General features: G+C 42.0%; 1 protein-coding gene across 8 annotated transcripts in view; it reads right to left on the bottom strand.

Moving 5' to 3' along the window:
• The window catches only part of tnca (tenascin Ca), a 71567-nt gene extending 47777 nt beyond the window's left edge, over positions 1-23790 (bottom strand). The window contains exons 1-2 of one of the 8 annotated variants that reach the window (XM_047372775.1): positions 23580-23790; positions 3337-3543 (exon numbers count right to left, since the gene is read on the bottom strand). The gene's annotated coding sequence lies outside the window, so the exon portion shown is untranslated. Of the gene's footprint in view, positions 1-3336; positions 3695-23579 lie in introns of those variants that run through there. The other 7 variants (XM_047372781.1, XM_047372776.1, XM_047372777.1 and 4 more) reach the window with 7 other exon arrangements.
• Between the last annotated feature and the right edge of the window lie 2486 nt (positions 23791-26276).

The following is a 26276-nucleotide window of genomic DNA, read 5'->3' as shown; positions in this document are numbered from 1 at the left end:
AATTTCCACTGTTCCAACATTCCTCTTAGCTTACAGCTTTAACATCTCCCGCTCTTACAGTAATCCATTTGTGACACTGGCCGACTTATCCAAATTTTTAAAATATCATCCATTACAGTCTGCAGAAACTGAGAAAAAAAATCATTGATATTGTCATAATTTAAGTTAAAGAGAATCTCTTAGTTGTTTATAAACCAACTGCCACTTTTTGGAGACATGCAGACACTCTGTTTATGTGAGGTTTTTGTGAAGTGTATGCAAACAGCCGTTCGTACAGTAAAAAGCCCAGAATACGTCATTCAGAGCAGGACTGAGGTGAACCAAGGACATCTCATGTGACACTCAGACATGGGAAGACAGTTTAAGGAGAAAACCAGAGCTCTAACATAACCTGCTCAGTAAGCTATAATCCATTCGCTGTAGCTTTATTGCCTTTTTCCCCATGTTGGCAGCAAGAAGGAAACTTTCCCACGTGGAAAACAAAAAAAAGAAATTCGGAATTTTGGCCCTGGACTGATGACATCTGTTTGCAAAGTCAAGGAAAAGAAAAATAAAAAATCCAAGAAGGTGCTTGTCATGTATCCAGATAGTGAAAAGACAGGCCGTTTAGTTAAGCTTAAAATGCAACTGCATGAGTGATTCGGTCATGTTAGTGCAATAGGTTTTGATGGGCACCTCTTCGGTGAATCTTTATTTTATTTTTGTCATTGCAATTGTACATTCGAACAAAGTTGTCCTCTGCATTTAACCCATACCTTAGCGAGCAGTGGCCTGCCATTGTGCAGCAGCCGGGGAGCATTCTGGGGATAAGGGTCTTGCTCAGGGACCCAGAGTGGAAGGCTGTGGGATTTGAACTAGGGTACTTGTGGCCTTCCTGGGCGCAAATGCTCTGCTCTCCAACCACTAGGCCACCACTCCCCCAAGAAGCACCAACACACACTGTGCAGCGCAGCACATCTGAACACACTCTTCATTGGAAACACTGACAGAGAAGTATTGAGACTCAGTGGTGAGCACAAAACAAGTGCTCCTTTTTGTGTTGTTTGTGCACATAATTTTAGTTTCCATGCATTCTGAAATCCAGATCCTTTCAACATGTGGAGCAGCTGGAAAAGATCTCAGACAAGTTAACAGGAGCAGTCACTGTAGCTGAGATAATGATTACAAACAATACAGCACCTGATTAACTGATACATTTCCATCAAGAAAGCTGCCGTATAACATTTATTACTAAAGCCTTTTAAATCTTAGTTCACTACCTTGCAAAACAATACATATCTTTTGAGACTATTCCACATTTTGTGACATTACAACCACAAACGTAATTGTATTTTACCAGGAGTTCAGGTGATAGATTGGCTGGAAGTAGTTAATTGGACTCATTTAAGTAAATGTTTTCTTCAAATCTAAGTATGGTGAGCATTTCTCTTTAACCCCCCACCCCGTTGGTATGTCTCTACCAGAATGTCTAAAAGTTGCCACCTCTTATTTGCAAACTACCTTAATCTCAGTCAAATTAGCCAGATGAACATATGAATTGACTTTGATTTAAACCATTCCATTATAGCTCTTACTGTTTTGCCGTTGTGCTGTGGGAAAGTGAACCTCCAACCCAGTCTCAGGTATTTTTTAACCTCAAACAGGTTTACAGCCAGGGTTGCCCTGCATTTGTCGTGCTGTGTGGGACTTTGTTTTGTTTGATACATTTGGTGTTTCATTTATGGCTTATTTGTTAGCTATTTGCTAGATTTTCTTAGCCTTTATGTACTATGTTTTGGTTTTCCCATGCTTTGAATTATATCTATTTCGCTTGTGATCAATTATGTTCATCCTGTGCACATTCCTCCCTCAGTTGTATCAGCCCATGTTCTGTTTATTGTACTCACCTTTGTTCCCATGTTGCCAATTACCTCTCCAGCCTGTATGAGCTAGATAGATTTCTTCATTTCTTCTTCCGTCATTCCTCATTGTTTCTTATTGTTCCTACCATACTTGCGGTTCCGGCTTATGCTATGCTCCCTTTTATCTTTCTTCGCAAGTTGTTTGCTCTTTCTTGTTACGCATCATTTTCACCATGCACCTGCCTATGTCCTGTCTGCATTTGGGTCCTACATTGACACCACAAAACTTGACATTGTTTAGTTCCATCCATCTTACAATTAGGGCTTCACAGCTCCCCTGTCCCTCCAGAAGAAAATAATCCCCAGAGCATAATGGTGCCACTGTTATGTTTCACAGCATGGATGATATGTTCTTAGTGCAGTTTTATTCTTCAGGCAGACATAGGAATTTGCCTCAAGGACAAAAATGTTTGTTCAATTTGTCTCTTATCAGACCAGAGCACTTTCTCCCTGACCTGTCTGCCCAGCTCCTTGGTCTTCATGATGCTGGTTGTTCACTGATGTTCCCTGACAAACCTCTGAGGCCTTAACAGAACAGCTGCATGTATACTAAGAAACAGATACCGTGGTAAACCTATGAACCCCGCAACAACGTTTTCTCAGTCTGTTCCTGTCACTGGAAGCTTTGAAAAAATGTCTTTAACAGAAAATAATTAAGTGTGTGAAGCTGAGTTACGATTAGACCCCTGGCCCTTTGTGTCTGGGACCTGCAGTAGGAATCTGTTTAGGATCCAAAACCCAGCTGTCCATCTAGGGGGAGGTGTGCTTACTTGGAGCATATCTTAAGGAGCCCAGCACACACCGCAGCAGGAAACCTGCAAAAAACTCCTCAGAGGCTGACATAATGCACGTTATAGACAGGGCTTTAAAAAATATAGGAAAGGAGGAGAATGATTGCAATCCTCATCAGCTGCGTGTGAAGTGGAACCTGTGACTCAAAACTTCCCCACAAATGGAAAGAATCTCTACTTCAAAACCCTGCAGCCAGATTTGGACTTAAATTAAGCACAGCTAATGGACTGAATGGGTGAAGTATTTTGCCTTTGATTGCTGCCGAAACCTGGTCTCTACTTTTCTCTTCATTTCAGCCTGATGATGGAAAAATTACTGCTCTGTAAAACCTGAATCGCTCAGCCTAAGGTAATGTGTTGAATCTAGGAGCTACAAAATCTCAGCTGAAAGAATACGTGTGTATTTCATTAACCTATGCAGCAACTGACACAAATATCCTGCTTTTATTTTATCTTTGGATTTCAAGCACTGAAGTCAAACTTGACCACTTATGCATACATCATTATAAGCATGGAAACCCATCTACCGAGGTGATCAGAAATCTTCCACACTGGTCAGTCCCTTTAACGAGTAATCACTTCTGCACATCTGTAGCTTCAAAGCAATAGAAAGCTTTCTCTCATGCGTGAATGTATCTTCTTACCTGCGTTGGTATGATCAAATCTTCTTCCGCATTCAACACGTGGAGCTCCTCCAAATCCTCCAAAATACCAGCCGAGAAAAGGATGCTTCGTCCTCTCTTCTGTCACTACTCCGAGCAAGATGCCAAGCAGCTCTGTCAATCCTCCCTCAGCCAGGCTCTTTATCTTCCCTCGCTGTTCACAGCTCAGGCTGGGGCTCAGTTCCGTTTCTGACAGAGTCAAAAAAAAAAAAAAGGAGAGAGAAAGAGAGAGTCGATGTGGGAGGAAATGTCTTTTAAAGCCTGAGTATTTAGGTCAGACACCCATTGCTTTATAAACTCCAGTTCTTAAATAGCCGTCATTCTCCCTCCCTGCCTTTTGCAGCCCCGTCCACCCTCCCTCTACTGCAGCTAATGGATGCAGAGCTGGGCTGCTGCATTTTAATGAGATGCCACTGTTACCGGGAGTCATGACAGAAAACAGCGGAGCTTGTGGTTGTGTAGGAAAATTAGAGGGAGGAAAAGCGAGCAATGAGAGGAAAGTCATGGAAGTCTGCAGACAGCAGGCAAACAATCTAGCTTTATTATAATGATTTCTGATTGTGTCCTGCATGTTTAAAGCAAGAAACCAAAGGTTTACTTAAAAGGAGTGTCTTCACTGAAAGCCACCATGAATCTAAAAGATTTACACATCCCTGTTAAAATTTCCAGGTTTTTAATGATGTAAAAAATGAGATAAAGTTATCTTTTTCTACCTTTAGTGTTACCTTAAACCTCTTCAACTTGATTGAAAAACAAACTGAAATATGGGGATGGGGGGAGGAGTGAAAACTAAAAATTGAGGTAGCACACGTGTAGCTACACCCTGAAAACTAACACTTTATTGTATTACTTTTTGGTTTTATTGCAACACTCATTCTTTGGATAGAAGCCTACCGTCAGTCTAAGCCATACCCGTCTCTTCTTTGCAAAAACACTTGAAACCTGTCGGATTGTGAAGGCATCTCCTGTTCACTTATGTTGTAAGTTTCTTAGCTCATTTATTTAGTTTTAGCACCTATATGCGTTATTTGTTATTATTTCTGTCATTCAGTTTGATTTTTAAAGAGGCCCTCCCACATGTGGACCCCAGCTTTTAGAACTGGTGGTTAATTCTGAACCCAGCCACATTCCCAGTTATACCAGGGTGTGCATACTTATGCAACCACATTATTTTAGTTTTATTTATTTATCATTCTTCTCTTTAAAAGATTTTAAAGTGTTTTTCTATTAAGTTGGGCTGTTTATAGTTCAAATAAAAGGTACAAACAGTTCTGGGGGGGGTATGTCTACACGTCCCACTACATCCTGCTAAAAACACAGCAGTTACTCTCCAGCTCTGACACAAAAGGTGAAGCTAAAGAATTGTTCATTCTACAAGTATGCAGCATGCTTCCTCCTGGTTGCACTGTTCAGGTTTAATCTGATAAATCACTAAAATGACAGACTGAAATCCATCTCTGGGTCCTCTTTTTGCTCCAACACTTTTGTCTCTCATGGTCACATCTGAATTTAACAGATGGGTTGAGCAGGCAGCGGACACATTCTTTATTTTGAACACCCCAGCCGTGTCAGTTCTTGGAATAAGAAAAGCAAGATGCTCCACGGTCTGTAATGATATCATTGGATATGACCCTGAATGTGAATAATAAATCATAAAGCTGCTTGAAGATCAGTTGGGGTAAACAGGCAATGCTCCACTTTGCTGCATCCATGGTTTATTCCTAATGCAGTAAGAAAAAAATGAAAAGCAAGAATCATCTCAGTCATGCGAGTGTGGTTAAGTTCTGCTGCTTTTAGAAACATACACATACTCATTTACGTGTTATCTATTATTTCTAATAATTCTGGCTTTAAACAAGGCCTCTCTGTGGAATAAAGTTGGAAAATATTTATGTCTGCTGCTCTCTCACAGCAAAATGTTTAAAATTTAAAAAAACAAACCTGAGAAAAACAGGAAAATTAACCTAGAATAAATCTAAATTAGTCTTATAGAATTAAGAAGCATTGATGAGAAAGATGAGAAACGCTTGTGTTTACTTTAAGAGCTTGTGGGAAAAATGAAACAATGCACAGTAACTTGCAAAATTTTACTTTTTAACAATTTTGTCATGTTACAAAACCAGTGAGCTTTGTTTTCCTTTCTCTTCATTTTTTTGGAGTTTTAAGTGATAGAACAACTAATGACTGAATGGGGAAATTCGTACGATTCAACCTTTATTTGTCATGATCCTGGTTTATTTGTCTGTGAATGTGAGTGCAAATGGTGTCTCTCCCTAAAGGATCTCTGTTGAAGAGCATGGCCGGCAGGACTCACACCTGTTGGCCATTCTCCACTTGGCTGCTGGGGATTTAAGGTGCTGCAGAACAGCCTCTCTTTGCCTGATGTTCAGCCTTCTTAGTAGACTTCTAGCCATCGTATCTTAGAGCACATTTCTACAATTTTTAAGTTTTTGTTGCCTCTTTCTCGAGTTGATCATTCTTGTCTCCGGGTTTCCGGGTTAAAACCTTTGGTCAGCTCCCACATCAAGCAAGCTCTCAGCATCAGACTCACCTGGCAATCCTTCCACGGTGGTTCTCTGCAGCCCCGCACTCTCAGCAGCCATCTGCTTGGCCGCTCTACAACCAAACACCTCTCAGCCTTAGAGATTCTTCTACCTCATCCATATTTGATGCCACTCTTTCACTTGGGCTCAAACTACTCTCAGAAGTCACCCCAGGACATCGACTCCCCTCCCAAAGTTAACGCTTAGTGTCTTTACTGAGTTACCATTCCTCTTTGTTCAAGCATTACACTTCTCACCTCTATCTGCCAATCTGTCATTCTCTTTCTCTAGACACCAAAGAAGCTGCATGCTCGAGGCTCCAGTTCCCCTCACAATATTATCCCTTTCTCTGTAAATAAATCTTTCACTTGATCTTTACTCAATTCTGTGTGATTTCTGCATGTTGTTGTGGAAGCTCTCTAAAATGATGACAATATCGTCACTCCTTAATCTACTTCTTTACAAAACACATGAAAGAAGACAGAAAAACATGGGTTTAAAATATTCTTAGAATTAGAAATTGTGTGGCATGCATTTCTGTTCAGCCCTCCTTACTTTGATGGGGCAAGGAGATGCATTAATCTGAGAACTTTGGATAAGCTGCATAAATCTGCAGCTCAGGTGGGTAAATCTGTTGACAAGGATATGTATTGAAGTGCGGTATGATGTTCCTTTTTACGTCATTAGTATGCACTGAATCTTTGCCGGTCCATCGCATTAAAATCCCCCAAAGATAAGATAGCTAGCAAGCTCGTGATTGGCTGAAGCGAGGGAGATATCTGCTGTTGCAAATCATTCCCAAGCCAAGTCAGGGGAGTCTCACAATCCACATGCAAATGCAGTGAAGTTCTCAGACCACAGTTTGTAAATCAGTATAGATTTGTGTGTGTGTGCATCAGAAATGCATAGCTGAATCTTCTCCTGTGCATATGTGAATTTTGTGTGCACTTGTCTTTACTGAAACGTCTTTAGCTCCCTTCAAGACAGTATGTACAGTATTTAGATGCAAATCAATTCAAGGTACTGAGGCTGAAAATATAAACAATGAACATCTAAAATGAAACCTACAGTCTTAGGAATGTTTCCATTCTTTCTTATCCTCTGAGAACAAATTTATATCTGTGCTGTGTTGTGGGTTGACAATATCACATTTTAGACAGAAGCACAATATCATTTTGTGCTCTGACCACAAAAACAGCAGGGCCTTTATTCACAAAGATTCTCAGTCCTCTCAGAGAGCTCATATCTTGGCCTAAAGATTCCTGGCAAGGATTCCTAGCTTAAGAGTGATTAATTTTTCTGCTTTGAGAATGCGGGTTTTTATTTTCAACTTTGAAGATGTCACAAAACTGATTAAACTATGGCTCACATTTCATTTCGGTACAATCATGCTGATAGTTTGACTTCAGACTCTACACATTGGGTCTGATCTTAAAATGGGTAAACATGGAAATCTGTGAGATAACTGCTTTTAGTTTTAACTATTTATTTAAAACAACAAAAATATTTTAAAACTGGAAATTCAGTCTATGCAGTTTTTACCCATTAAAATCTATTACAGCTTGTACTTTCCTAGAAGCTACAGAGTCCAGTCAAGTAAACTTTATTATTCCAAAGGGGCAATTGATAGCGCATACAGCAGTGAAAAAATAAAAGACAGCCACATAAACAAAAAATTAAGTCCTTACAATGTGGACCTGGAATTGAGCAGGCTAATAGCAGCAGGGATAAAGTATTGTTTTTAATCTGTTCGTCCTGATGGTGAAAGGAAGAGTTCTGCCCACACAGGATGGCTAGGATTAGCCAGAATAATCCTAGCCTTCTTTAAGGACTTAGAATTATGAAGGTCACTAAAATCAATCAGAGATATGCCAGAAATTTTACTGCAAACCTTGACAATACTTTGCTGGCAATTCATATTTTTGATAGAAAATGACCTGTACCAACAATCACAAGCAAAGGCAACAGATTCAATAAAACAAGAATAAAATATCTTCAAAAAAACAGAGCTGACATTAAAAGTAGGAAGCTTACAATAAAAGTGCATACGCTGGTGTGGTTTCTTTTCCACACAAAAGTCTGGTTTTCGATGATGAGTACTCCGAGGTATTTATAGTGTGGTACTAGCTCCACTGTTTGGTCATTGATCATCACAGGAGAGATCAGTTGGGGGATTTCCCCAAAGTCTATGCACATTTCTTTAGTTTTATTGATATTAACATTTAAAAATAATTCTTCACACCAGTTTAAAAAGTCATTGACAACTAAGCCATGTTCAGAGATTTATCTGCTAAGAAATGACACTGATAGAACCATCAGCAAATTTAATAATGCGGTGTCCACTCTTATGGCTCTGGCAGTTATTAGTGTATAAGAAAATAAGAGGTGAGAGGACACGGCTCTGGGAAGACCCTGTAGAAGAAAAGAGAGCTCAGATAAAACACCATTCACTCGCACTCAGTGTCTTCTTTCGGTTAAAAAATGCATCACCCAAGAAATAAAACCACTGTCAATATTAAAAAAGTTCTTTAATTTATGCGAATTATGAGGTGACATTTAACATGGTATAAACAAAAAAACTGTCATAAGTCTGTTAAGTTACCTATTTTTAATAGGTGTGAAGTAACATCTATTTCAAGTTGTGTATAAATAAAGGCATTCACTGATTCAACGTGTCACCAATACATTAAAATCCTGTAAATTTACCAAAAATGTACTTTAGGGAATCAACTACATACAGGTCCTTCTCAAAATATTAGCATATTGTGACAAAGTTCATTATTTTCCATAATGTCATGATGAAAATTTAACATTCATATATTTTAGATTCATTGCGCACTAACTGAAATATTTCAGGTCTTTTATTGTCTTAATACGGACTATTTTGGCATACAGCTCATGAAAACCCAAAATTCCTATCTCACAAAATTAGCATATTTCATCCGACCAATAAAAGAAAAGTGTTTTTAATACAAAAAACGTCAACCTTCAAATAATCATGTACAGTTATGCACTCAATACTTGGTCGGGAATCCTTTGGCAGAAATGACTGCTTCAATGCGGCGTGGCATGGAGGCAATCAGCCTGTGGCACTGCTGAGGTCTTATGGAGGCCCAGGATGCTTCGATAGCGGCCTTTAGCTCATCCAGAGTGTTGGGTCTTGAGTCTCTCAACGTTCTCTTCACAATATCCCACAGATTCTCTATGGGGTTCAGGTCAGGAGAGTTGGCAGGCCAATTGAGCACAGTGATACCATGGTCAGTAAACCATTTACCAGTGGTTTTGGCACTGTGAGCAGGTGCCAGGTCGTGCTGAAAAATGAAATCTTCATCTCCATAAAGCTTTTCAGCAGATGGAAGCATGAAGTGCTCCAAAATCTCCTGATAGCTAGCTGCATTGACCCTGCCCTTGATAAAACACAGTGGACCAACACCAGCAGCTGACACGGCACCCCAGACCATCACTGACTGTGGGTACTTGACACTGGACTTCTGGCATTTTGGCATTTCCTTCTCCCCAGTCTTCCTCCAGACTCTGGCACCTTGATTTCCGAATGACATGCAGAATTTCATCCGAAAAAAGTACTTTGGACCACTGAGCAACAGTCCAGTGCTGCTTCTCTGTAACCCAGGTCAGGCGCTTCTGCCACTGTTTCTGGTTCAAAAGTGGCTTGACCTGGGGAATGCGGCACCTGTAGCCCATTTCCTGCACACGCCTGTGCACGGTGGCTCTGGATGTTTCTACTCCAGACTCAGTCCACTGCTTCCGCAGGTCCCCCAAGGTCTGGAATCGGCCCTTCTCCACAATCTTCCTCAGGGTCCGGTCACCTCTTCTCGTTGTGTAACGTTTTCTGCCACACTTTTTTCTTCCCACAGACTTCCCACTGAGGTGCCTTGATACAGCACTCTGGGAACAGCCTATTCGTTCAGAAATTTCTTTCTGTGTCTTACCCTCTTGCTTGAGGGTGTCAATAGTGGCCTTCTGGACAGCAGTCAGGTCGGCAGTCTTACCCATGATTGGGGTTTTGAGTGATGAACCAGGCTGGGAGTTTTAAAGGCCTCAGGAATCTTTTGCAGGTGTTTAGAGTTAACTCGTTGATTCAGATGATTATGTTCATAGCTCGTTTAGAGACCCTTTTAATGATATGCTAATTTTGTGAGATAGGAATTTTGGGTTTTCATGAGCTGTATGCCAAAATCATCCGTATTAAGACAATAAAAGACCTGAAATATTTCAGTTAGTGTGCAATGAATCTAAAATATATGAATGTTAAATTTTCATCATGACATTATGGAAAATAATGAACTTTATCACAATATGCTAATATTTTGAGAAGGACCTGTACATATCCTTTGCTTTGGAACCTCTACTGTTACATTAGTTGCCTGTCCAACTATGCTGAGTTTGCTTTTTGGTTGGAGTTTGTCAGGCTGAAACAATCAGCTTTTAATGATGTTTTGGGGGATACATTGCAATTAAATGTAGACTCTCCTTACTAAAAGATGCCAAGGAGTCAACACCTGACACCTTGAACATGTGAAAAAGTTGCAGTTATCAACAATTTGAAGTTATCAGACGTTATTGCAGGAATGGCACCAGGGTGAGTCCTTCTGTCTACCAATCTAACAACCCCCCCCCCCATTTTTCATGTGTCCTGTCAAGGCATTTCAGGCATACCATATAGAGAAGCAGGTTGCTGAGACGTACGTGATTGTATGACCTTCAAGCACTTGGATTATTTGTGTTGTGTGGGTGGATGAATAGCGTGTAGACATAAGTGTGTTTGTGTTAGGAAGGTGTATGTGAGCAAGTTTGTCACCTGGAAGTGGACAGTTGTAAGAGTGGCGATAACAGCAGAAGGTCTGCAACACACAGCACCCTAGAGCAGCAAAAGACAGGTGGACTCAGCTCCGGAAGGCATCACTTCAAGGAAGCTATGTGCCCCACACAAAGGTAGGTGAATAGTGAAGCACAGGAGCAGCAGCCCACTGGACCAAACAGGCACAGGGTGAGATGTAGGACACCAAGCCCACCCACACTGCCATCTCTTGCCAAACACAGGCAAAGCCCAGGACCCAGTCCCCCGGTGGGGAGGGCCTGCACCAACGTCCAGCAGTAAGACCGCCCCAGAGCCCCCAACATGCCCACTGCAGCAGCTAAATTCAGAAGGACCAAGGGCACACAGCGTAGCCCCTGCTTCCAACATCCAGCCCAACACATCCCCAGGAGCCATAGGCCACCCAATGGAAGCCCACCACCCCTGTGGCCCAAGCGTCCACACAAACACCACCACACACACCCCCCATCAGAGACCCCATTGCCATCCCCACACATCAGTCCCTTATCCCCACCAAACCAACACAGGTGCTGGGGTAGGGGGCAAAAGAGGACTGCTTGCTACGCTTTAGGCCTTCGCAGCGCTTTGCTGCTCGGACCTAACTAGAAAGCGAAATGCAAAGAAAAGCATGAAAGAGTGTACAACTCGGTCTAGTGCCTCTTTCAAAATTAAAGCTCTGATAAATCAGTCAGTTTTCACAAGAGCATTGGGTGAGCTAAATAATAGTTTGATCCATGACGAAAAGGTATGCCCAAATTTATGTAAGGTAGCAAACAGAAATGTCCAATTAAGCTTGTCAAAATGCTTCTCTGCATCTAATGAAGCAATTGAACCGTTCTTATTTTGGATGATGCAATAGTATATTGGACTGATGAGTATTGTAATATTTATAGCATAACAACCCTCTGCTCCTCCTGAAGCCGAGGTTCGACTTACCAGGGAGGCTGAGGAGTGTGATCCCACTGTAGTTGGAACACACCCTCCAGTCATCCTTCTTATGAAGGGGGGACCACCGCCACAGTCTGCCAGTCCATAGGCAATGTCCCCGACCGCAATGCAATGTTGAAGAGGCGTGTCAACCATGACAGCCCCACAACATCCAGAGACTTGAGGTACTCAAGGCGGATCTCATCCACCCCCGAAGCCCTGCTACCACGGAGTTTTTTAACCACCTCGGTGACTTCAGCTTGGGTGATGAAAGAGTCTAACCCTGTGTCCCCAGCCTCTGTTTCCACCAGGGAATGCGTGATGGCAGGATGGAGGAGATCCTCGAAGTACTCCTTCCACCGCCCGATAATGTCCCAAGTCGAGATCAGTAGCCTCCCACCCCCACTGAAAACAGTGTTGGCGAAGCACTGCTTCCCCCTCCTGAGGTGCCGGACGATTTGCCATAATCGCTTCGAGGCCAACCGGTAGTCCTTCTCAATGGCCTCACCGAACTCCACCCAGGCCCGAGTTTTTGCCTCTGCCACAGCTCGGGCCGTGGAACGCTTGGCTTCAAGGTACCCGTCGCCCGCCTCAGGAGTCCCACAATCCAACCACAGCCAATAGGACTCCTTCTTCAGCTTGACAGCGTCCCTTCCTACCGGTGCCCACCATCGGGTTCGGGGATTGCCGCCGTGACAGGCACCGCAGACCTTACGGCCACAGCTACGGGCAGCAGCATCGATAATAGATGCAGAGAACATGGTCCACTCGGACTCTATGTCTCCAACATCCCTCGGAATCTGGTCAAAGCTCTCCCAGAGGTAGGAGTTGAATACATCCCTACATACAGCCAAGGGCTCTGCCAGACGTTCCCAGCAGACCCTCACTATGCACTTGGGCTTGCCAAGTCTGTCCGGCTTTCTCCTCTTCTAGCGGGATCCAACTCACCATAGGGTGTCCTGGTGCAAAGTGCACTAATGCTTGAACATGGTGTTCGTTGTGGACAATCTGTGACAAGCAGAGAAGTCCAATAATGAAATACCACTCGGATTCAGATCGAGGAGGCCGTTCCTCCCGATCACGCCTCTCCAGGCGTCACTGTTGTTTCCACGAGGGTGTTGAAGTCCCCCAACAGAATAATGGAGTCCCCGGGAGGGGCACTATCCAGCACCCCGACAGAGATGCCAAGAAGGCCTGGTACTCCTCACTACCGCTCGGCCCGTAGGCCGAAACGACAGTCAGAGACACTGTCCCCAACCCGAAGGCGCAGGGATACAACCCTCTCATCCACTGGGGTAAACCCCAACACGAGGCGGCTGAGTTGGGGGGCAACAAGAAAACCCACCCCAGCCAGCCGCCTCTCCCCGTGGGCCACTCCAGAGTAGAAGAGAATTCAGCCCCTCTTGAGGAGATGGGTTCCAGAGCCCACGCTGTGCGTGGGGGTGAGCCCGACTATTTCTAGTCGATATCTCTTGACCTCCTGCACAAGCTCAGGCACCTTCCCTCCCAGTGAGGTGTCATTTCACGTCCCTAGAGCTGGCCTAAGCATTCGGAGATTGCGCCGCCGAGTTCTCGACCTTTGTTCGCCGCCCAATCCTCTTTGCACCGGTCCCTCAAGGTTCCCCCTGCAGGTGGTGGGGCCACTGGGGGATGGCCTCGCGTCTCTCCTTTGGGCTTGTCCCAGCTGGATCCCACGAGGAGCAACCCAGCCACCAGGCACTTTCCGACGGGTCCCGACCCCAAGCCTGGCTCCAGGGTGGGACCCCAGCTCCGCCGTACTGGGCGACGTCACGTGCCTTGATTGTGTGGTCCTCATGAGGGTGTCTTGAACCACTCTTTGTCTGACCCATCACCTTGGGAGACTCTACCGGGGCCATTTAAGCGACCATGTGCAGAGGCTATAGTTCTTGATGCGGCTGTCCCAGGTTCCAGTCCAGGACCCAGCGACCTTTGCCGAATGTCTCCCCCTCTCTTTGTCCTTTCCTGTCTACCTACTGTCAAAAATTTTTAAAATAAAGGCATCTAGTGCCAAAAAAAAAATAAACAACAACAACAAAAAAATAAGAATAAAAAGGAAACCGAAGACGATATAAGAGGGACCATGGTGCTTGATCAGGGTAAAAATGCTTGTTTGAACAGATGAGTTTTTATTTGGGATTTGAAAAGGGAGAGAGTGCCGGTGTTTCTGATGTCAGCAGGGAGGGCGTTCCAGAGGCGGGAGCAGATTGACTAAAGGCCCTAAATCCCATGGTGGTCAGACGAGCAGGAGGCACCAAGAGGTTGATGGAGGAAGCTGACCTAAAAGACCGAGAGGGAGTATCAATGTGGAGGAGGTCAGAAAGATATGAAGGAGCAAGGTAATTGATGGCCTTAAACGTATAGAGCAAGATTTTGAATTCCAAGCGGTATCTGATTGGGAGCCACTGGAGTAGTTGAAGTACTGGTGAAATGTGACTGGTGGGTGATGTTCTGAACATGACCCGGGCAGCAGCGTTCTGGACCAGCTGGAGTTTATGAGTGGATTTATGGGGGAGACCAAAGAGAAGAGAGTTACAGTAGTCCAGGAAAGATGTGACCAGAGGATTTGGTCCCATTAGGATAATTTCTGTTTTCTGTTGAGTTTGAGAAAATTAGATCAAAACCAGGATTTTATTTCCTGTAAACAGTCACAAGGGGAAGTGGGTGGGGCAGTAGAGGATGGTTTGGTGGAGACGTAGAGCTGGGTATCATCAGCATAACAGTGGAAATTGATATTGAATTTATGTAGCAAATGACCAAGAGGGAGGAGGTAAATTTCAACATGTTGCTTCTTACTGGAAGTAATATTAATTTTCTGGATTAGTCCAGCCAGTGTCCCAACTAAAATCTGATAGATAATCTGTGGAAGGAGCAAATGATTATATTAATGGCAAAGAGGCCTTCCAAACTCAAAGGCTTGGTCAAAATACCAGTGGAAACATGCAAAACGTTGGTAAGCAGTTATAAGAAAGGTTTGACTGCTGTAGTGCCAAATTAATATTTTTACAATGACAATTGAGAAAGAGTATAAAAGAAAATTGCCATGCCATTGTTTAATAAAATGAAAATTATCCAGCAGAATTATTTTTTTTTCAAAAATAATACTCCTTGAGTCATGATCTCACTCAATTTGTTATTAGGACAAATCAATGCCCTAATGACTACTGGAAAGTTGCTGAGACTATATTTATGTTTCTAATGCCAATATTAATTTAAGATTAGGACTTTTTTTCAGTTTACTGGAGACGTCCTCATGTTATGCCAACTATGTAGCTGATGACTAAATATTTTTAAATGATCCATTTTAGAATCCACATCAAAACTCAACTCCTGATACCTGCTCTTGGTGTCTTGTTTGTCTGTGATTTTATGTTTCTCAAAGTGTTAGCCAACAAGCAATTTGTAAAACCCACTTACTATTTTCAAGTGAACAGCTTGCAAATCTGTATTAAAGGCCTTGCATATTATTTCGTGGAGCTATTAATGACCTTCAGAGTGAAAGAGAGACTGTATTGGCTGCTGAAGCATGCTTTCTTGTCATTTTAAGTTTTGTCGCTCCACTATAAACTAGCACCTCATTAAGGTATGAATTAAATTATCAACCAGTTATATTAAAGAGAACAGAAAACATTCTAGTGTTAGCCTATGACTTGAGCAAACTGCTCTGCGTGAAAATATCAACAGGAGCAAGACAAGACTTTATTTTAGACCATAGCTGCTTGGACATCGAGTATTGAGAATCGATTGGAAAGGAGATTAACATTCCGATTCTCCCGGAATTGTTCAGATTTTTTGATTCCTAGTTTCGATACCTGCTGACCGGGAGAACGCTAACACCAACGAAGAAGAATTGGCATGAAAGTGTGAGCAACCATAGACAGTGTGCAATGGCTATCAAAAGTGTTGCTTAACTTTAATAAAAGAAATGGTCAGTCGGCTTAGTGCAGCACTAAGATTATATCATGCAAAGGAGGGTGGACGACCAACATGATTAAACACCTCGCAATTCATGGGGTTAAAGTAACAGTCTTTGACGCACTGTGCCGGCCTTCCTCCCCTGCCTCTTCATCTGGCGCCGACACAACCTAGCACCCCACGGCAGTCAGAACCAGATAAGTATAACAGTAAAATGTGTCTTATACCAACATTGAGGCAGCTAACAGGTTCTCCTCGACCTAAAACAGTGGGTCAACTCAAATGCAAATACCAAGCAAACATTAGCCCCTGTATTTTTGCATAGACAAACGACATGAAATTGCTAATGTTAGCCAGGCAGTTGACCAGACTTCGCAAATCCATAATATTTACATTCAAGCAAATAGTATTGATATTTATATATTGGTTGAAAATAGCCCTGTGAGAAATTCATAGTAAAGATCATATAAAGGAAAATGTTCATAGAATTAAAATTCATAGAGAAGTTCAGACTATTTCATCCAGAAAGAACTCTGGTTAGCTAGCTTGTTTAAACCATATAACATTTTTTGATCCTCCCTTCTAAAAGAATTGGAATCGCTAAGAACTGGAATCGAAACAAGGAATCGTAATTGTCCAAATTCAGATGATGCCCAACTCTAGTGGCTGTATGTGTTAAGTCCAATATCTTGAAAACATTTCAGGTGACATGTTGTCTGAAAATTATAGTAGCTGTCCAAACCAAGTTGACTCCTGTTAGGGCTGCAGCATCCTGAATGTGATTGGGGGATGGTACTGACGTACTTTATTTGAAGTGCCTGGAAGAGTTTTGACCATATAAGCTTCCATACAAGGGCATAAACCACCATGGTTGATTAATCTTTTCCTGTCCGCTCTTGTGCAGAAAATTTGAAAATAAATTTGAAAAAGAATTCAGTTGACTGACGGAGGAAAGGGGGTCTGCTCCGCCCCTCCAACAAAACCATAAGGGGAACACTTATGTTTCTCCGTGTTCTCCCCCTCCCTACTTTTTATGTGTGTGTCTGCACGGTGCAGCCTTACATCAAGACTTAAATAGGTGTGTTCCTCCGCCATGAATCGGCGGGAATGGTAACGTGTGACCACATCCAGACGTTTAATAATTTACTACATGTCATGATTTTCTGAAGGGGGCAGGCTGTCCTGTTGGTGGGGGGAAGAGCGCCTCCCCTCCCATGGATGATGTTAAGGGAAACACCGGTGATTTAGTTAAGTGGGACACACTTAACTAAATAGTAATGTAGCCCATGTAATGCTAATGAAATACGTTTTATCTCGCTGAACTTTAAAACTATTGAGTTTCAAGCATATACAGTACATGACATTGGTTTTATAACTTTAATGTAATATCAGACTGGGATTCTAATCTATAGGCTAATGACTTTGGTCTGTATCAAGGACAAAAAAGTCTGGGTTTGGATATCCCACTATTTTAATCAAGGAAACATTGCAAAATAGTAGCAATGTGTGTCCTTTAAATCTGGTAAATGTATGTAGCTTTATTTCAATTTAGGGGTTTTGAACACTGAATCATTCCCACAGTATCACTTGTCTGTGGAAACTCTTGTTTCATTTAATTTATTATATGTTTTCTGCTTATTATTGCGAGTGAAATTAAATACCATACATGCGTAGAACCATAACTCCCAGCTAGAACAGCCTTCTGCCTCCAGCAAGGGCCTCCTTGGTTTGCAGACCTTCCTAATTCCATCCAGCTGACATTTTGCCACTGTGGGAGACGGCTGGGCTTCACAGAGACTGCTCAGCCTGGCCTCTGTTAGCAACTACTCAGTGCTTTTATATGCACAGCTGAGGGATCTCTGCGATATCCACTTTGACAGAGACTTATAGGGAAAAAACCCACGGGGAGTTTTAATTATTCTCACACTGTGGTTATGCCTTCCTTGTTGTCAGCTATGTTCTCTTAAATAAATGAGGAATATTCAAACACAAATCTACAGTTGAAAAGAAAAGAACCCACATTTGATGTGAGGCTAAACTGAAATAAAATACGTCTACTTTACAAAACTCTTGCAAATTAAATCTCTATACACTATAAATCATGTAGTGGTTAAACACTGGGAGCTGGACCAGAGGAGTGAAATATTTCACCAATGAGAACAGCACACTCAGTCTATTGCTAACTGATGTGCAAATGAACCAGTTCACAATTTACAGCTATGAGTACATCATCAGATGTGCTGGACTGAGGTACAACCCTAACATTAATATTATACTTCAAAGTAGTACTCTGGCCACAAATATGTGGCACACTTTTCAATTTTAATTGTAAAGAAGGGATTTTTTAGCATTGTATATATATATATTTTGTTGTCATCAGTAAGGTTTTTAGTTTCTAAATTTTGTTCAAACTTTTGTTTGTAAATTCAGAAAATAATGATTTGACCCACCAAAATGACACAGCAGAGTCATGAAATCATTCTATAAACATTTTATTCTGGTGATGCCTAGGAAAATTTTTATTTAAGGAGCCCTCATCGTTTCAAGAGTGAGTCAGCACAGGGACAGCTGCATGCAGCTGTTCATTGGTATACCATCCCTATGACATATTTTGACTACATGTTTACCTTTGCAGTGGACTGATAGAGGAAATATCGTGATGTCAATAGAAAGGAATGAAAGGAACATGACAGCCTTAAGAATATCCCTCTCACATATACTAAACAGTAGTTTCATCCTTCAAAGTTATATTTAATGGGTACACTTAGCAAAACAAAACATCTCAGTGACTCTGGCGTCACCATATGTGGGAAATATTGGTTTGATTGCTAATGAGCAGTCAGCACAACCAAAACATCTAAAACACCCCGAAGAAGTACCAACTCAGTGTACTGCGCACAACCAGGAATGCTGAAGCTGAAGTGACTCCATAGAGAGTCTACATTGAGGTAAACAACACTTTACCTAGTGTATGTTTGCATGATTCATTGCTGAAACTTACTTGAAATGTAATCAAGACATAGTTGAGATTGCCCCTGCTGTTTGGTTTAGGCAGACAGGAGCAGCCACACAATTTGAGAGATTTTTTCCAATTCTTTATGTTTTCTAAAGTAAAAAACAACATCAAACAAGAGATGTAAAATCAAATACCTGCCAATAAGTGTAGAAGGGATGTTGATGCATATGCAACACATACCAAGCATTATATTTGAACCACATATAGTGGTCACATTCTGAAATCAGGTTGCAATTCTGCCGTATTAGCCATTCTTGCTGCATGGTGGCATAGTTGGTGGTACTGCTGCATTGCAGTAAGAAGGTCCAGGGCTCGAAACCTGGTCTGGACTTTCTGCATAGAGTTTGCATGTCCTCCATGTGCAGTGTGTGAGTTCTCTTTGGGTACTCTGGCTTCCTCCTGCAGTCTGAAGTCATGAAGGTTAGAATAATTGGTTTCTCCCTTAGGAATGAGTATGTGTGCATGGTTCTTTATCCTGTGTGTCTCTGCTGATCCCTGTGATGGACTGGCAAGCTCTCCAGGGTGTATGCCGCTTCTCACCCAGTGAATGCTGGAGATAGGAACCAGTCCACCCCAACCCTGCATTGCTGATCGGGCATGGACAATGAATGCATGTTCCCTTTACACACGTAAAGTGGTCCACTCAATTCAAACATTAAGAGTCAATCCCCTCATGCTTTAATGCATTTATTATTTTGGCTGGCTGTTAGGCACCAGATGTTAGTTTTGAGTGAGAAACTTACCTTCCGAATAAGTTTCAATGCAAAGACGGCGATGGTGGAAAAAATTGTGATAATGTAGACACGTGAGCTATACTGTGAAACACTGCCCCCATGATTACTGGTGGTACTAGCCCCTTTCTTGCATTTGGGTCAGCATTCTCAAGTTCCCGATGATGGATTAAAATACACACGAAATGGACACAGAAGATGGACAGAAGGCATCATCAGTGTGGGGCTACATATTTGGGAAGGCCAAGCTGGGGGAGGCGTCCAGGACGCATCCGATGCAAATGCCTAGCCACCTCAACTGACTCTTCTTGATGTGCATGAGCAGCGAATCTACTCTGAGCTTCTCCCGGATGGGCGAGCTTCTCATCCTATCCCTAAGAGGGTGCCCTACCATCCTGTGGAGGAAGCTCATTTCAGCCGCTTGTATCCGGGATCTTGTTCTTTTGGTCATGACACAAAGTTCATGGCCATAGGTGAGGGTGGAAATGTAGACCGACCGGTAAAAATATATATTTTGATTTAAACGATTCAATTTTAGCTCCGACCGTGTTTTTTCTCCTGCTGGAAAGTGAACTTCTAACAGGATTTCTTCTAAAATGACCCCTATTTTGCTCCATCCAGCTTACTATTAACTCTAACCTCTGTCACTGCTTGAAGAAAAACATTCCCACATTATGATGTTGCCACCACCTCACCTCACCCAGGTGGATGGTGTGTTCAGGGGGATGGTCAGTGTTTTTATGCAGGGATATCATTTTTCATGTGGGCCAAGAAGTTTCATTTTGGTTTCTTTAATTCTTTCTGAATCTCTTTAGATTTTTTTTAACAATGGCTTCCTTCTTCCATAAAGGCCAGAATTGTGGAATGCGTGACTAATAGTTTTCAACAGATTCTCCTAGCTGAGCTGTGTATCCCTGCAGCTCCTCCAGAGTTGCACTGGGTATCTTGGCTGCTTGTCTGATGCTATGTTCCTTGGTCTTCATAATGCTGTTTGTTCACTAATGTTCTCTGACATTCCTCCAAGGCCTTCAAAGAACAACTGGGTTAATATTGAGGTAAAGGAACTCACAGAAGGACTTTATTAATGAGGTGACTTCTGAATGCAATTGGTTACACTGGATTTAATTCAGGGGTGATAGAATATGGGCAGCTGAATTTACACCTTCAGAATTTTTTACATTTTGGAAGCTATGTTTAATATTTCTTCTAGTTCAATGGTATGCTCTGTCTTAAGTTTTTTTTTGTTATATTGAAGTGTCTCGTAGTAATTCGACACAAAATGTTAAAACATTGAAGTGGGATCATTATTTTTGCAAGATACTGACTCAAAATCTTAATGTTCCAGTTTACAACTATCTGGATCCCAACTAATGCCTTGGAAATAAGAAAGGAAACACAGTCATCTGCACAATGTGAATGCCAGAAATGTGGCAGGATGAGAACCCGCTGCCTTCCCGCTGCACACAAGTGAAGTGCTTCCAAGTTTGACATCAGACGTTTCGTGGTTGGAAATCCTCGTGGAAAAATTCTCCACCCCCATCACATCCACATCTGTCTGCACTCTTAGGCCTGCTGTAAGCTTAAAGTTAACCAAATCTTTAGACAATTTAAATAATCTTCACAATAACTTCACAAAACTTCTAATGTGATGTTTATTGTAAGTAACAAATTCTTTAAACTGACCTTTAACTTGACAAATTGATAGTATTTCATCCAACAGTCACTCTTAAGTGTGTGGATGAATATTTTGAAATACATATATCTGATGTTGCTCTTCAAAAATCAACCTGGTTTATTAAAAGAAAGTTGCAATAAAATCAAATTCTGCACCCAGATTTGCTCAACATTCTTTTCACATGCAAAGCAAGAAGATTTGTCTTGGACCAAAATATGTACAACTTAAAAACCTTGCTGAAACAAACATCTCCCAAATGCATTCAAAATATTTAGAAATAAATGCAATTTTGACTATTTTTGGAAAACAGGAGTACAGAAATATAATGCATTTGTGACTTAAAATCCCTAAAATATCTTGTACTTCAGTAATCCTGTTTAAGATATCTTTTCTAACCAAGTTGTAATGTTGTATTTGGAAAATAGGAACAAGTTCAGAATTTGTTCTGTGGGGTGATGTGTCATATCGCTGTGTGCTGATTGTCCCTGACAATTTAACTGCACAATTAGAGATGCACCAGTTACGAGGCCAAACCCTATTTCCTGCTAGGAGTTAGTATTAAGGACAGGATTGTTTTCGACACATACACTCACCGGCCCCTTTATTAGGTACACCTGTCCAATTACTCGTTAACGCAAATTTCTAATCAGCCAATCACATGCCAGCAACTCAATGCATCTAGGCATGTAGACATGGTGAAGACAATCTGCTGCAGTTCAAACCGAGCACCAGAATGGGGAAGAAAGGTGATTTAAGTGACTTTGAACGTGACATGGTTGTTGGTGCCAGACGGGCTGGTCTGAGTATTTCAGAAACTGCTGATCTACTGGGATTTTCACGCACTACCATCTCTAGGGTTTACAGAGAATGGTCCGAAAGTGAGCGGCAGTTCTGTGGACGCAAATGCCTTGTTGATGTCAGAGGTCAGAGGAGAATGGCCAGACTGGTTCGAGCTGATAGAAAGGCAACAGTAACTTTAATAACCACTCGTTACAACTAAGGCATGCAGAAGAGCATCTCAGAACACACAACATGTCGAACCTTGAGGCGGATGGGCTACAGAAGACCACACCGGGTGCCACTCATGTCAGCTAAGAACAGGAAACTGAGGCTACAATTGGCACAGGCTCACCAAAATTGGACAATAGAAGATTGGAAAAACGTTGCCTGGTCTGATGAGTCTCGATTTCTGCTGAGACATTCAGATGGTAGGGTTAGAATTTGGCGTCAACAACATGAAAGCATGGATCCATCCTGCCTTGTATCAACGGTTCAGGCTGGTGGTGGTGGTGTAATGGTGTGGGGAATATTTTCTTGGCACACTTTGGGCCCCTTAGTACCAATTGAGCATCGTGTCAACGCCTCAGCCTACCTGAGTATTGTTGCTGACCATGTCCATCCCTTTATGACCACAGTGTACCCATCTTCTGATGCTTACTTTCAGCAGGATAAAGCCCCATGTCATAAAGCACGAATCATCTCAGACTGGTTTCTTGAACATGACAATGAGTTCACTGGACTCAAATGGCCTCCACAGTCACCAGACCTCAATCCAATAGAGCACCTTTGGAATGTGGTGGAACGGGAGATTCACAACATGGATGGGCAGCCGACAAATCTGCAGCATCTGTGTGATGCTATCATGTCAATATGGACCAAACTCTGAGGAATGTTTCCAGTACCATGTTGAATCTATGCCACAAAGGATTAAGGCAGTTCTGAAGGCAAAAGCGGGTCCAACTTGGTATTAGCAAGGTGTACCTAATAAAGTGGCCGATGAGTGTATATTTTATATTAGAAATTTCCATTTTATAAATTTTTTTTGTCCTAAACTTCATTAAGTCACCCAGTCATTGTAAAAGCAGAGCATCTGGAACTATTAAAACATGGGGTTTAGTGGCCTAGCTGTTAGTTGAGCAGCTCAAACTGTGCACTCCTACTGAAAATAAACAAGTGCATAAAAATAAGGAAAAAAACATCACAATCAGGCATAAAATTCACCACCTGTTTGCCTGTTAAGACCTAAGGGTGAGACACCATCCACTGACATCCTATATTTAACATCCATCTTCATTTATTTCAATCTGACATACAAGCTACATGTGGTTCCTCACATTAAAACCATGGTGAGTAAAACAAACATCTTAAACAAGGAGAGCTACTGAGGAAACGCTCTCTGAAGGAACCCTTAATGTTGCGTATGTCACTCTCAAACATATTTTCTGATAAATGAGTCATGAACTGTTTTCAACATCTAATAAACAATTCGTCTTCCAGGGCATATAAGAGCTTTTCCTGTTCTTCCTATAGTAGTAATATTGCTAATAAAAGTTCACATAATTAAACGAAACTACTGACTTATGCTGCTTTATAAAAAAAACTATTAAAAGGTAGGGCTACTGCAGCTATAAATCTCTGTATATGTTGTTTTTTCAACCAGATAAAGATGGATGAAGAGTCTATCTGCCAAAACATTTGAATGTTTATACCTCATTATCATACTGGAAATACAGCAAAAGGTTTTTAGAAGCTGTTGTATCTTTTTATATAAAAACACACTTACAGCAGGTTTTCCAGCCACATGAGCCCCTGGTCCAACTGCTGCAAAAACCAAGAAGTCCTCTAGAAGAAGCTTCCACCAGTGAGATAACCAAAGTTGGTCAAAGACACACTGTCCACAATTTCAACAATGTCCATCTAGCCCAGTCTTGTCTTAAGATATACAAAAAAATCTAAAATAAACTGGAGCTGCTGACTTGATGTTTTTGGTGACCAACAGTAGCTGATATGTGCACAGAGGATCTGCCTCCCTGCAGGAAAAAAGCAACATAAAGAAGCCAAAATCAATACCGCTAATAAGCCATCAGATGAACAAAAGAGGTCAGCGCCTCCAGACAGCGAGAGATTAGAGCTGCCATGCATGTCTGGCTTCAGTGGTCTGGACGCTTAAATCCGACACTTCCCCACAAAGTTTACAGGTTAAACGGTTCAGCATTTACTGCAAATATAGATCATATGGTTTAAGCTAAATGAATAACTTTGGTCAGATATGAATATTGGTCATAATGAGCAGGAAGGAGGAAACCAAATTTTAAAACTAACTTTTTCCCCCCAAAACAATTGAAAAATATAAAATTGTGATATAGGTCAGTGACTTTTAATTTGAGGAAATATGTCTTCCTCTATATTAGACATTGTTATTATCAACATCAAGTGTGCTTATTGCAAGTACTTATTGAGTTTATAAGATCATTTCTATTTGTCGCTGTCATTAAATGTTGGGACCCACAGCCATGGAAACAACATGAAAGATGCGGTACAAACCTTTCGGGAACTTTCAAAATAAATTGCATTTAACCTACTTCCAACATTTGGAAAAGGGGGGGGGGGGGGGTAACAGCGGACTTCCCATGATACCATTGGCCGTATAAAACCCCCACCTCCGATCTCTTCCACACCGGTGATCATTGGGACAGGGGAGGCACAGCTGGCAAATAGAAATAAACTATGGAGTTAAATTTGTCTCAATATTATTCAATCGAACAAAAAACTAATCTCAATAAAAAAAATAATATTCAATCAAAAAAAACTAATCTCAATCAAAAAATATTAAGTTGTGATCAAAACTTTTAGAGTTTTTTCTCACAAAGAAAAAAAAGTTATTTGCAAAACATAAACTTTTATTTGCGCAGGTCAAAAATCTTTGGTTACGAGTCTCGCTTTTTTGGTTTTGACGCTCTCTGTTTTTGGTTGAACTCAACGAATTTTGAGTTCTGGAAACATGAACATCCTGGGCGGGGCCTAAAGACGAACGCTGTAAGACGTTTCCCTATTGGTTAGCGCTGACTAAAGCAGCAGACTCTGATCACCCGCATCTCTGAACTTCTGCTCGAACTGCAGGGCTTGCAGCGTCGCTTCAATGAGGAGACATCAACTGTACAGAAGAAAACTGCGGTTAAGTGAGCCGAAAGTCAGAAATACGCGGTCACGCCAGCCGACACTAGCTCTCTCTTAAAGATTAGCGTCGGGCATACAAGGCGCATTACGGTAATGGAGCAGAAAGGACGCTGATCCTGGCAACGGTTGAGAAAATAAGAGGAAAACAGAAAAGTAACCTACAGAACATTTATATTAATCACATTTTTACAACTTTCACATTCATGTTTTATGTAAAAGAATAAATATTTTATATTTTACTGTACAGTTTTGGAGAAATATCTTGTCAAAATACCTCAAAATGCTCAACCATTATATGCGTTTGTCCCACTTTCAGGAATTTATTTCTCCAAGACCAAGAGAGGTGACAACACAATCTCTTCAGATTTTATCAGAGGGTCATCTACGCTATAACCAGAATTAGTAGGCTCTACTCCGAGCCCCTCCCGGATGGCCGAACTCCTCACCCTATCTCTAAGGGAGTGCCCGGCCACCCTACGGAGGAAGCTCATTTCAGCCGCTTGTATCCGTGATCTCGTTCTTTCGGTCATGACCCAAAGTTCATGGCCATAGGTGAGGGTAGGAACGTAGACCGACCAGTAAATTGAGAGCTTTGCTTTTCGGCTCAGCTCTCTCTTCACCACAACGGACCGGCACAGCGACCCCATTACTGTGGCAGCTGCACCGATCCATCTGTCGATCTCCCGCTCCATTCTTCCCTCACTCGTGAACAAGACCCCGAGATACTTAAACTCCTCCACTTGAGGCAGGAACTCCCCTCCAACTTGAAGAGGACAAGCCACCCTTTTCCGGTCGAGTACCATTGCCTCGGACTTGGAGGAGCTGATCCTCATCCCAGCGCTTCACACTCGGCTGCGAACCGCCACAGCGCATGCTGTAGGTCTTGGCTAGAGGGGGCCAGCAGGACCACGTCATCCGCAAAAAGAAGAGACGAAATCCACTGGTCCCCAAACCAGACCCCCTCCGGCCATTGGCTGCGTCTAGAAATCCTGTCCATAAAAGTTATGAACAGGACCGGCGACAAAGGGCAGCCCTGCCGGAGTCCAACATGCACTGGGAACAGGTCCGACTTATTCTCTGCCACTGCCTCCATAATCCGCTTCATTTGGTCCACCTGATTCATGCCAATCAGTCTCCCTATTTTTACCTGTGCCATGCTCCATATACAGTCATATTAAATAAATTAGCATATGGATTCTGATGAGGCTGGTTTGATTAAAAGTACCTTTTGAAAAAAACAACCTTAAAGCAGGTATTAAACATATTTTCATTAAGCCCACATTTCTGTATTAAAATTTTTTTT

Source organism: Girardinichthys multiradiatus, chromosome 8 (assembly GCF_021462225.1).
Source record: "Girardinichthys multiradiatus isolate DD_20200921_A chromosome 8, DD_fGirMul_XY1, whole genome shotgun sequence".
In the NCBI taxonomy this organism is placed as follows: Eukaryota; Metazoa; Chordata; class Actinopteri; order Cyprinodontiformes; family Goodeidae; genus Girardinichthys; species Girardinichthys multiradiatus.
Note: the sequence above shows the minus strand (reverse complement) of the source record. Positions and strands in the feature narration are given on the sequence as shown.